Consider the following 13,054-nt stretch of genomic DNA (forward strand, 5'->3'; position numbering starts at 1 on the left):
AATGATCTCGAGAGCAAGAGAAAGGCAGCGAGGAGAGAGAGAGAGAGAGAGATAAGGGGAGAAAGAGGTGTCAGAATATTATATTTAACTTAAATTAATTTATGCCGTAAATAAAATAGTCACAGCCATTACGATATATCACAGCCATTAAAAGAGCTCGTAATTAATTATTTCTGAAATATCCGAAATTGAATTTATGATTTATAATTAGGAAGTAAGATAAGAGTTTCTCCATTCAGACCCAGTGACATTTAACATTCCTGGAGTGTGACCTATATCCGCAGTAATAGACTAATCTGGGAAGCATAGCGTAAAGGAGCACGTGTAGGAGTCGGAGTTTCGATTTAGAAACTGTGAAAAGTATCCTCACCTGCGAGACCTGCGAGGACACTTGCTGAGATCCGCGATCGTCAATCAGTCAGGGATGGGAAAAAAACCAGAGGGAGAGAGAGAGAGAAAAAAAAGACGAGTCACGAGTGGCATTCGCGGGCGGCAAAAGAAACATTGATTGAACGCGGAGGGTGCCAGGCCGCGTCGGTGTTGTCGAGGACCGATGAGGCGAATAATCGGATTTAGGGATTATCAGCTCTCCTCGATGCCAAGCCGCATCCGTCGTTGCCGGTATCATCATCGATTTCGGGAATCATTAGCGAGATATAAACGAGACATCGGCGTCAGTCATCGACACCGAAAACCGTCAGTGCGTGACAAATTTATTCTGGATAATTATCGTCGCCGAATATCGATCGAGAGAGTATTTAAAGTGTAATTGACATTTAAAGAGTAATTGTCCCAATTACTGCTATTTTCGTCAAATGTAATATTTGAATAAAAAGTATAAGAGCGTTCTGCATTAAAAACGTTTTACTGTTATCATACTATAAATTAATGTCAGTATTTTCATTTCTTTCATTTCTTTCATTGAATAATCAATCAGCGTTGCTTTCACCTTGTGCACATTAAAGTTTTCACATATATTAACAACAATTATAAATAAGCATGTCACAATTGCCACTATGTATTTCACAAGCATATGATAACCGGGAGACAATTACCGTGTGACGCCTAGTTACATTTTACCGCGTGATTTTTTAAAAATCTTTCAGCAACGTGCAAAACAAAACATCTTTTTTCGTCCCAAATTAATAATCAATTCTCGAAGACCCGGTTTCGAGGTGCGAATCGATAAAAAGCTTTATTCGAGTTGAGCTTCACAGAGATAAATAAGAAAATTCTAAATCCACGAAGGATCGCGTCTCAGTTTAGACTCGCTGGGGGCGTTCGTTCGGTAGCGAGGATACCGGACGTGCGTTTTCACGGGCGTTTTACCCCGAATCCTTTTATCACGGCGATAAATTTTCCTTCGGCACGCCACGCGCGCACCCTCCGCCGCCTCCCCCGCGGATAACCCCATCGAATCGGTATATCTGCGGTTCTCCTCTCACATCTCCTCGGGAAAAAAAAAATCCCAGATAGGGATGTGCCACGCGGGGTGCGGCCGATAATAACGCTAGTTTATCGCATGATTTATCAAGCGCGATCATATCGGTCGCCGGGGCGATGTTTCCCCGAAACATCGGGGGTGGAAAAGGAAGATCGGGTGGCGCCGCTGTGACAAATTGTCGGTCCACGGGAAGGGTGAGAGAAAGAGAAAGAGACACGTCGGTCTACGCCTACATCTGTTTCCGCGCTAATACCTTGTATAACTCTTGCGGGGCCGACGACTTAGGGGAGACGACTGGGGGAGCGTGGTCCGGAAGCGGGAATGAGATCGAGAGTTACATGAAAGAAAATGAAAGAAAGGGAGAGAGAATGGAACCGCTGTTGTTGTGTCGTCTACGTCTCCCGAAGATGTATCGCGACCGAGCTGTCTCCGAGCGGGTTTTCGCGCCCGGCGGTAACATAAATAATGCATTCCGCTTGCGTCGGTGTCACGGACCTCCGTGCGAGTGTGGACATTGTCGATCTTTTCTCCGGCATCGACATCCATCATCGCGGAGATCCGCGCGGAGATGACTGGTGCGTGTCGCGCGCGAGTTCCTCTCTTTCGGAAGGCAGAAAGATGCATTTTCAATATCTTCTCCAGTAAATTATGTTTTAAAATTAGCGGCGTGTGCCTGGAATGTTCTCCAGAGGTGAAAGCGAAGAACTTCCTTCTTGTAGAAGGAGTGTATTCAAAAAGAAGTATATTAAAGTCGGTAATAACTACTACATTGATGAAAACTAGGACTATTTCGAAAGTTTAATATCCTCCTTCAACTTTATTTGACTGATACAGAAATATATATTTTCCTTTTATTTCGGAAACTTTTTTTTAAACTTGATTATTCAATATTCATTGATAAAATGTGATATATGTTTCTCTCAAAAATTCTGTACGTATATCGTAAGACAAGTTTTATGCAAAAAATGTTTAGAGAGAGAGAAGACGGGGACCTAATTTAATAGGTTACAGTTTAAAGTTTACACCATCACGTTGATAGATGTGTATGCTAAAGAGCTGAAGGAGATTCAGAGAATGTCCGCACCTGCGACTCTGTAAGAGTTCTCTTTGTTTCTCTTTGAATTTCCCACAATATTAAACGTCTGAAACGCATGTATATATTCATTCAATTTTAGTTCGCCTTGCAACATTTTCTTATTTACAATTCACTTGTGTAAAATAGCAGTCACGTAAAATTCACATGATACGACGCTGGAACGTTCAACTGAACAGAGAGGTACGTGCTTAACAAGGTACAATTTCACATGCAGTAGAGAATGGTCTGCTGTTTCAGTTTCGCGTGCGTACCTTACATTTAGCGTGAGTTCTTCCCCCCTTTCAGTGCAGGAAACGACTTCATGTTGATCAAGAAACAGAGTCATGAAACAAATAAATACCAAAACTGGTGTAATATAGAAAACAAATTCCCCTGTAGACTCTAATGTACCTATAATTTATATTCATGAACCCGTTTAATAAATCATCCTTAATTGAATTATATGTCTTTAGTTTTTTCTTAATTTGTAAAACTTGTGGAATTATATTATTAAAGTGTTTAAAATTACATTTACCAGAATTATCGCAATTTTCAAAGAATAAAAATAAACGCGAACAAAATAACATCAATTGACTGTCTTTATTATATCTTCGAACAAAAGTTTAACATTACTTTGACATACTTACGCAACAGTATTCATTTCGAAAGCATTGAAATCATGACCAGTCGATTTTGAACCGTTCTTCCCGCCCCTCGCCCGAGACATCTACCAATCCCGTCGTTTCGTCGTTCAAAGCGGGTTTCTCCGAAACAGTGCGCTTGACATGCCAATCTAAAGTTCGCAAAAATTCGAGGAGCAGGGAGCGAGGGCGGTAAACGCCGCTCTCCCCGGATCCACTCAGGTCTTCGGACGCGGGCCGTCCAAGTATCCCCTTCAGCGCTTTAGCTGCTACGACTCGCGTGCCCTATCTGCCGTTGGTCGCCCCGAGGCCGACTAACCCCTCTATAGAGACAGGCTGAGAGAAAGAGCGAGGGGTGAGGGGCTGCGTAACAAACGCGGATCGTGTAAGGGGTCGAGGAGATAAAATGAGATCGTGTCTTGGGGCTGGGCGGCTGGGGAGCGGCTGCAAGACGAAGGAGAAAAGAAATTGGTACATCGCCCGGGAAGAATGAGCCGGCCGACCACCACCCTCGCTCCGTTGTTTCCGATGCGAATATCGTGTGCCGATAGAGAGGGGCATTGTCTCTCCGCCGCGAGGAGCGATCAAATCGCCCGATTGTCCTTCGATGACCGACCTCGCGAGAAGGACCTTCTTTATCGGAAAATATTTTTTAAAAATTTTATCGCGCAAGTAGATTGTCCCTTTTACATATTTATATGTGTGACATTTTATATTAAAAGATTTAAAAAATACTCGATTTATTTTTGATACCGAAATATTAAGAACACATTTAGAACATTGGAATTTTCCGTAAAAAAAAAATTACAATTAAAAGATTATGTTAATTTTTACCAAGACTGATTTCTATGCCTCGGTGTTTTTTGAAACTTCAAAGATAATTAAATTATACTGCATTCTATTTTTTCCAAAATGAATTACAAACATTTGTTCCAACAACTTAGAGGTACGTCAATAAATGGTTAAACATTTTTTTGAACCACTTTAAATAAATTTTAAAAAATTGAGAGGCTAATACTAAAAAAAATTGTTTTTCACATGATATCCTAAGAATTAATTTTTACAAGATTCAAGATTGAGAAATTATGAGCATCGCAAATGCACGCTGTGATTAATTATCCTCGTATACTTTATTCTGAACAACACTTGGTCGTAAAAATGTACATTTTCTACGTAATCGCGAATACTGTTTCTGCCAAGTGCAAATGCATCGATCATTTTGCATCTTGTAACTACACGTCGGTATTGCGTTACCCCGTAGTACAGCTGAACGTATCGCACCGCTGGATCCACTTGAGTAAGCTGAAACCGGCGGTTTACGACCGAATGCGATAGCGCACGACTGCATACACACAAGCCGTAATGACGTATTAAAGTCTCTCGAAGTAACGTCACGTCCGACAATGCGTATTTTTCGACCACGCGCGACACGGTTGAGTCAGAAACAATGTGCAAGCTCGTTGCACTCGCATCATCCATTCGTAATGCATCAGCTAACGTCGCGTTTTAAATTGGAAATCGGAAATGCGCAACTCTTGCTGACTCTAAAACGGCTACTTATTGAACATTGTAGCGAACGCGCATCATAATTAGAACAATTCTTTTCTATTTTTACTTTTATTTCTTCGCAAACGTTAATCGCGAGGATTTTAAAACATTAAGAATTTTAAAGTTTTTTCAAAAAATTGTAAGTTTTAAAATTGAGATGGAAAGTTGAAACAGAAGTATTTATAAAAAAAAAAAAATATTCCACTCCAATAACCGTGGATTCCATGTAACAGATGTAATAAAATTCCAAGCAAATAACCGTTTAAAAGTTGTAATGTTGAATAAAATTGAAGGCTTTCGCGATATTGCAGATCTAAGTTATGTCTTTTCCCTCTTTCTCTAGTCTCCTTGAAAACGTAATTCGAATTTCTTCTGCTTCAAGAGATTAATATTCTTAAACTTTCAAAATAATAAAGCATTAAAATATTCAGTGCCTGAAAGAAGTATAATTTTTTCTTTTTACTTAAAATCAAAATCGAAGAATCGCTACACTCACACATTATTTAATTACCGATTTCGCATTTATTAATATTCTGTGTAAATTACGAAAAAAATTATCAAGTATCTTTCGAAGTATCTTTCGAAAGACGTACAATTTTCCAAAATGGCCGGTAATTCGGTCAATGAGAATCACTCGCTAAATACGAACGGCAGAAATAACCAGGAAGTACGCTCGCGGTGCGAATCGCTCGGGAAGCGCCAAACGACCGCACTTCCGGTTCGTGCGGCAAAGTGTTTCCTGCGCCCTCCGCGCGAGGGGCGGCAACCCCTTCGTATTCCTCGATGGTTGCGGGAGGGTAAAGGGCAACAATGCCGCGAGCAACCACTCGTGCGCCTGGCCTTTGTCTGAAAATCTCACTTGGGTTCTCCTTTCCGCTTCACCCTCTAACCCCACGTGTACTCATCCCTTCCCTCTCAGCTCTCTCTTTCTCCCTTTCACCCCGTTTGCCTCCTTTAACGGCGGGACACGTGTGATTGCTGTTCCTTTGAATTTTAAGAAAAAGGCTCCCGTGGGTGCCGTCTTTGTCTCACGTCGCTTTGGAAAATTTTGATCAAAAGAAAAAAAAACGAGAGAGGGTGGTCGTTATTTTCTTAATTATTAAGTGGTTTTTTGAATTTTTTAAATTTAAAGAAAGGTGACAAAGTTACAGCGATTCATGGCCGGTGAAGGGTCGTTTAAAAAGTACTTAATTTTTTAAATTCTCTCTCTCTCTTTCGCTCTTTCTATTAATATTAAAATATTTCCATTGTTGTTTAACATAAATTTCCATTTCATGCCAAAAGCGTTAATCGATTGTGAAATATCAAAAGCAATAAAACGTAAATTACGTATCAAAAGCAAGAGTAAAACATCAAAAGCAATAAAGTATAAATTACATTTTCAGGCCCTTTGTTGGGACAGAAAGACGAAAATAAATGAGTTGTATTTAAAAAAAAAAAACGATCGCGCACGAGAGTTTAATAAATAATATCCTTTGATACGCAACGAACTATAAATATTGTTAGTTGAATCTATATGCAACATTGACGGCAGTTAAAGGAGGTCGGCGTTACACGAACGCGATTCCATAATTTACCTGCTGAATAAACATTTTAAATTCCCGGCGAATATCGCGAATATTTGCTGGCAATTATCGGCGAGCTGCGAATTTCTAATAGCTGGCCGAAGTTTCGTAATGCGCGCTAATTTCCGTCTCGAACTGCCACTGGTCTTGAAAGTAACGACGCTGCAACGGAGATCTCTGCGCAATCGGCATCAGGAGTTACGAAATGGGTTGCAGACTCGATTCGAATGACGAAATACGCAACCATCACGAGATGGTGAGTGAGCAAGAGAAGCTGTTCACCGACATTTGTCTACAAAATTGCTCGAGAAAGTTTACATTTGTATTAATCGGTTTTTATCGAACAAAAAAGCTACTTGTATGATTCATTAAAATATCAGGACATTTATTAACTTACATTGATATTTTATATCAAATAAATAAAATTAATAAAGTTATTAATTGCTCTCTTCCTTGCTGGTTTTAGCCAAAATTTGAGCAAAATTTTCTTGTGCCGTTGATTAGAAAAGAAAAAAGAAAATAAATCCAAGGAGCTTACAGTTTTTAAGTTCCGATAACTTTTAGCTGGCAGCTGTGCAGCTGAAAAACCATCTTTAAGTATTGGAACTATCAATAGTTCGCGGATACTAAAGGTATTTGCCGTTAAGATCAAGAGTAACATCCGACAGTGATAAGTGAGTTGGCGCACTGCGCCAACATATCCCTCTCGAATTCCCTCCGTCCTCCCTACGGGGGATTAATGACTCGCTCGAAAGGCACACGACGTGTCTCCGAACGCGTTTCCAGGAACATCTGATATCCGCGCTACGACTTTTGTCGCAGCGGCGGCCATGTGCCATCAAGAGCGCCCGTAAAAGCCAGACCTACACCCCGCCTTATGAATAAAGTAAAGCGTCGCACACGACGCGCCACATCATTCCGTACCCACACAACGGTTCCCCAACGACGACAACGACGACATCGATGAGATCTTTCCGCCCTCGCTCGATCCTTCCAGTTCGCACGCGAGCTGGTATCATCGCCCGGGCACCATGTTGCGTTATGGGTATCAGCCTGCCCATAAAACAGCATTAGCGCTACCCCCATATGCCGGCTGAGTTTATTCTCGCAGGGGAGGGAAAGGGCGAGTCCCCGTCGTCGAGGAAAACTACTTTGATGATCGTCCACTAATTCTTGGTTAAAAAAAAAGTTCATGCGTTTGCTGGTCAGGTGGAATTAATGGAACGATGATACACCGAGAGAGAAAAATAGTTGCGGTAATAGCACTACAATTTACAGTCATTTTTGCACCTAACTATATCTGTGTAGTTATTCAACAATATAAAGTATAGTTTGTTTAAATTGTTAAGGTTCTCATAATCATAATGTTGGTTTATACAACTGGTTGTCACAATTAAAATAAAGATTTTAATATAATAAATTGTAAAACAATTACTATAAGCATATAGTTATTGTTACCAATGTTATAGTAATGATTACTATAAAATATTCCTGACTGTAATTATTTTATGCAATTATAGTCATCATGCATAAGATATCGTATATTTTCTAAAAATGAAAATAATCTAATCTATGTCATATAAAATGCTGAAATAAAAAGCTTTTCTATGAATTTAGTTTAACTCAATGAAATCACACCGGGTCGAATTTCCGGCTCGATCCGGTTTGAATTTCAAGTTTGATTCGGCTGCTAGATAAGCACTCGACAATGTTATCGTCTAACTCGATCGCGCGCGGTGTTGATAAAAGCGTTTGCGAGCTGCTAAAGCACATGGACACTCGGAAAACACGAAACTTCTGCTGCGAAACGGTCGGCACTCAAACGCATGAGACTTTATCTGATTGTAATACCGAGTGTTACTTGGAACTTGCCGGATGCTCCGAGTGTGAAACGAGCGGACCGTTAAAACGGTCGGAAAAATCTCGGGTTGGTCCCGCGGTCGTAAACACTTCTCGCTCTAACGTCGTAAAAATTCCTTTCGCAGCTTTCTAAACGTCATTTTCGATTAAATCGTCGAGGGATACGGTTGACTTCGACGGAACGAGAAACGGGATGGAAACGACGACCGCATCCTCTCCGAGTGCGGTCTTCAAATGGTGTCGGACACGCGCGCGATGCTCGCGGCAAAAGGCTTTTTGTCGCGCGGAGGAAAAAAAAAAACAAGCCACGAACGTGATCGCGGTGAATAAAGGGCGTAGGGGGCGTGGGTTCCCTTCCGTTCGTTTTCTTCTTCTTGCCCGAAGGCACCCCTCAGGCCCGGGCCACCCCTACAGGGTAATAGCGGACCGGGCGGCAGGGTGGCCGCAGTAACGACGCGTCGTCAGTTAATCAAGCCATTTCGTTCCTGCGGGATTGGAATGAGGATTCGGCCGGAACGACCATCGATTTTCCCTCGGCCGCAGTCGTACAGCTTTTCCAACTTCCGAGAGAATACGAGAGGAGAAAGTTGGGAATCTCCGCGCGTCTCTCCTCATTCGCTTAGGGACAATTTACGCGGTTCGCCGCTGTCGGAAAAGGAAGGAGACGGCAATTGGCTCGTGAAAAATACAACTTGTAATAGACATTAATTCTAGTTAAAAAAAAAAAAAAACTCATCCGTAATAACCGAATGTTTCTTTTACACGTTGGTGACAGACTAACTAGACTGACCCTATTTTAATGTAAAACAGATAAATTTTAATGTTAAACAATCTTATTAAATGTTGCTGTAACTCATTAAGTCCCAGAACTGGGACGCAAATATGTCTTAATTAGCAATAGCTAACTCGAAGTCAGCTTTTCTTATTTTCAAGCGCGCTCCCCGTTCAACGAGGTACAAGTATAAAGTAGATGCAAGCGTAACACTTATGTCGGCTCGCGAATATCAATAAGAGCATACGCTGCGGTAATCTCGTTGTATCTTTACGGCGAGAGGTGAGTTTTAATCCACTTACAGAAGTTGTAGCTCATCGCGAAACAAGATCAGAGGCTCCAGCATTTCAATAAAACGACCTCCGCAACTTGCCCTATGGATCCTTTCAGAATTCGAACTTTAATATAAACGAGCTGAAATTCCTCGTTAATAAAATCGCATAAAAAAAAACCCCGGAGGGATAGTCTCGACGCTGTACGTCTCTGCGCAATTAAATTTAAAGAGAAAAAAAATATATATGTAATTTTGTAATTTAAAATTCAAAGAGGAATATAAGTTTTTTATTAAAACTTAATTGGGCGAGAATCTTTGAGTGCTTCTCGTTAAGAAAAACGTCATCTTCAAATTAAGCAAGAAATTTCTCGTTACAAGAAATATTTCTGACCTCTTTCTTAATAAAACCTTCTGTACATTTCATCGTGTTCTTCATATCGCACATTATTTTTTATTATAATAATTAAATTACGGAATTAATTAATTACGTTAATTTAATTACTACCTTTAAAGATAATTTGATTTTTAAATTTCATTATTATATTACTTGAAGAAAATGTACGGATATGACTGCACGCTCATTAGGAGCGTGTACTAACAAGAAAGCCACAACTATCTCCCATTTCCCCAGACCTGCTTGGTCAACCGAAATCTCCAGGAAGATTGAGTGGAGTGCCCTCGTCTCGCTTAGAAGACCAGCGAGAGATCTTCTCTGGTGGTCACCACGATGATGCTCGCGAGGCGTATCTCGAGCATCCTGGGTCCATTGTCATTGAGATTCCCGGGCTGTCCCCGGGACGGCAGGGAGGACGAGGATAGGGACGCGCACCGCGCGCAATTCCCGACGATCGGATAGAGGGGGACGTGAATGGCGGCGCCCCCAAGCCCTCGTAATCCCGCGACTGAAAGCCTCGTTTAATATTTATGATTTATTTCGGTTTAATTCGACGTGCAAACGAGAGGCGTATTTGTATTCAGCGGCTGGCTTGGCTGACTGTCCCGCTCGCTTCGCGATGTCTTAATCCCTTGAGGCCCTGGTTCCTCCTGGTGCCTGAAGCACGGAGCATTACTCCGACGGGGGAGGAGGACGTTTTCCTCTAGTTCTAATCTGAATGCGCTACAAATTCTCGCCGTTCTTGCGAGTTGCACTGCTTTTGATTCACGTGGTGTAGGAACCCCGCTATGAAATAGACGTGCAAGATATAAAATTAATTTGTATAAAGCAAAGTTCAATGTCTTTCAATTTATCTCTCAAAACTATTTAAAAAATATTTTGAAGTGAGACCAATCATAATTCTTTAAAATTTATTTTTAATAAAAGATCGCATTACTCCTCTGTCAAGGAAAAATTTACTTTTGTACATATATTTCAATCAAATATGTAAATATTTGAATTACAGTTTAAATATTTTAGTTAATTATATAAATATTTGAACTGTAGAAATTTAATTTAACTGAAAAAATGTTGTCAAGTTAGCAACATTTTTTTCTCAGTGTAGGAAACATTTTAATGAATGCTTTGCACGTGGCGATACTTAGATTGTTTTTTTTTCTCATTAAATCTTCGAACATTCTTCGTCGTGTTGATTATCTTCGGGGGGGGGAGGGGGTTAATAACGACAGGTCTGCGATACGATTTTACAAGTTTGAAGAACGGCGTGACGAGTTTACAGGGCCGGCGTTATTGTCCCCGGTAACAATGCGCGATAGAAATGCCTTCACCCTCGTATCCGGCGCGGCCTCCGCGGGGCCTAGGGGAGAGAATTACCCTCTGCATTAACTCGCGTAATTGAGATTTATTAATCCGGCGGTCGGTTAGTGGCCGCGCCACCACCAGCCGTATCTTTCCGGCACTCTATCTCCGAGGTTGGGCCATAACTTTATTATTATTACAGAGCGAAGTGCGTGCGCTCGCCCGTAGGATTTTTCTTCTCGTAGGGCAGAGGAGCGGAGGAGCGGAGTTTGTTATCCCGAATGAACGAACAATAAGCTCTTCGCAAACATTCTTTACTCTACACTCACACACAACGCTTTATAAGAACCGAAATAACATCGACCTTTATCTCCGCAACTATGAATTGTTACGTCCTTTAATCTTTGTTTCTTATTTCGCTCGAATGTACTTTCTAAACTGGATTTCATGAATTTGCGACGTGACACGCGCGCAGCTAGAGCCGCATACGTGCTCGTGGAGTAATGTGGTTACCGCACGGAGGGTTAAGACCGCAGGGAGGTTTCATATTGCTAGATTAAGCGTTCGAATTTTACCTTAGTTCCTCTCCTTTCTCTCTCTCTCTCTCTCTCTCTCTTCCTCTGTCTCTCTTCATTTCTCCATCTTTCCCCCCCCCCCCCCGTTTGCCCGTCTTAAGCCGGACGGCCCTAAGTTGTAGGCGCGACTTTCATTAAACGGCTCCGATGACAGATCGCTTGTCTACGCTCGTATTAAGGGCGGCGCCGAGGCCGGATTTAGACGGCGGTATTACGATTTGGAGACGCAAGTCTCCTTAATTCAAGACTTCCCGACTACGTGACCGCGTTTCATCTGCGCGTTATCTGCCCGACGATAGTAAATGATTAAGGCCAGCGTCCCCCAGAAGGGTACGGAAGGGCGCGCTGCGCCACCTCAAACATTAAAAGCGCAAGAAAACCTTATCTCTTCTCTAAATAAAAGATGATTTTAATATGCATTCTATAATACAGAATAATTACGACGTGCAAAAAAATTCAAATAATACACAGAAGAAAAGAATATTCTTGTTTTGACAATATCTCCAGTTTCAAAACGAAAATTTTAAAATGAGATTATATCGCGTTAAATCCAAACCCATTACTTGAATGAAGATTTATTTCAAAATTTTATATAGTTTAACCAAGAAAATAATATTCTTGTTATTTAAGAATAATTTTCTTGAATGGAAAAGAAAAATGCTGGATAGAAAATGCTACATGTTTAAATCGAAGATTATAATTTTCTTAGAATAAAATTATCAAAACAATTATATCATATTTTTAAAATAATACGAGTTAGTGTGATGAAATGCTGATAAAGCCAAAGCTTGGTGTTTGCTATATATTTCTTCTACAGAAAAATCTCAATACAAACGTTTCGGCACATTTTCTTCGGCCATCCTCAGTGTGTAATAATATTCATCTAATACATGATTAAAGTTTCTGTCCTATACTTAAGATATAACGAGACATTTGTTATTCCTTCCAATTTTACAATATTACTGTTAAATAGTGAGGGTGATTCTTATGTATCCGTGGAAGTCCTTGGTTCACTTTTTTTATTTATGTATGTCATTGTTCGTCTGACGAACAATGACATACATAAATAAAAACTGTCACTGACAAGTCATAAAGACTTGTCACTGACAAGTCATAAAGACGAACAATGACATACATAAATAAAAAAAGTAAACTAAGGACTTCCACGGATACATAAGAATCACTCTCACTATTTAACAGCAATATTGTAAAATGGGAAGGAATAACAAATGTGTCGCTGTATCTTAAGTATAGGACAGAAACTTTAATCATGTATTAGATGAATATTATTACACACTGAGGATGGCCGAAGAAAATGTGCCGAAACGTTTGTACTGAGATTTTTCTGTAGAAGAAATATATTATATAGCAAACACCAAGCTTTGGCTCTATCAGCATTTCATCACACTAACTCGTATTAAGTTAATACCAAGAGCCTTTATAAACACTATCGTTATTTGAATTTTAAAATAATACTTATAGTATTAAAATAAGACTATAATATCTTAATATTCAAGATTTTGAAATTCTTCTAAGAAGATTATATATTGTTGCTTATATATGAAACAAGGATCGCGTTAATTTGAATACATAAGTTTCAATTTGAG

The 13,054-nt window shown here is 40.3% G+C and overlaps 1 protein-coding gene across 1 annotated transcript in view; it reads left to right on the forward strand.

Moving 5' to 3' along the window:
• LOC105831894 (choline O-acetyltransferase) overlaps positions 1-13,054 on the forward strand; it is a 92,011-nt gene that overhangs the window by 14,398 nt on the left and 64,559 nt on the right. The gene's annotated exons all lie outside the window — the stretch shown is intronic.

The sequence above is a fragment of the Monomorium pharaonis genome, chromosome 9 (genome assembly GCF_013373865.1).
Source record: "Monomorium pharaonis isolate MP-MQ-018 chromosome 9, ASM1337386v2, whole genome shotgun sequence".
NCBI classification, from domain to species: domain Eukaryota; kingdom Metazoa; phylum Arthropoda; class Insecta; order Hymenoptera; family Formicidae; genus Monomorium; species Monomorium pharaonis.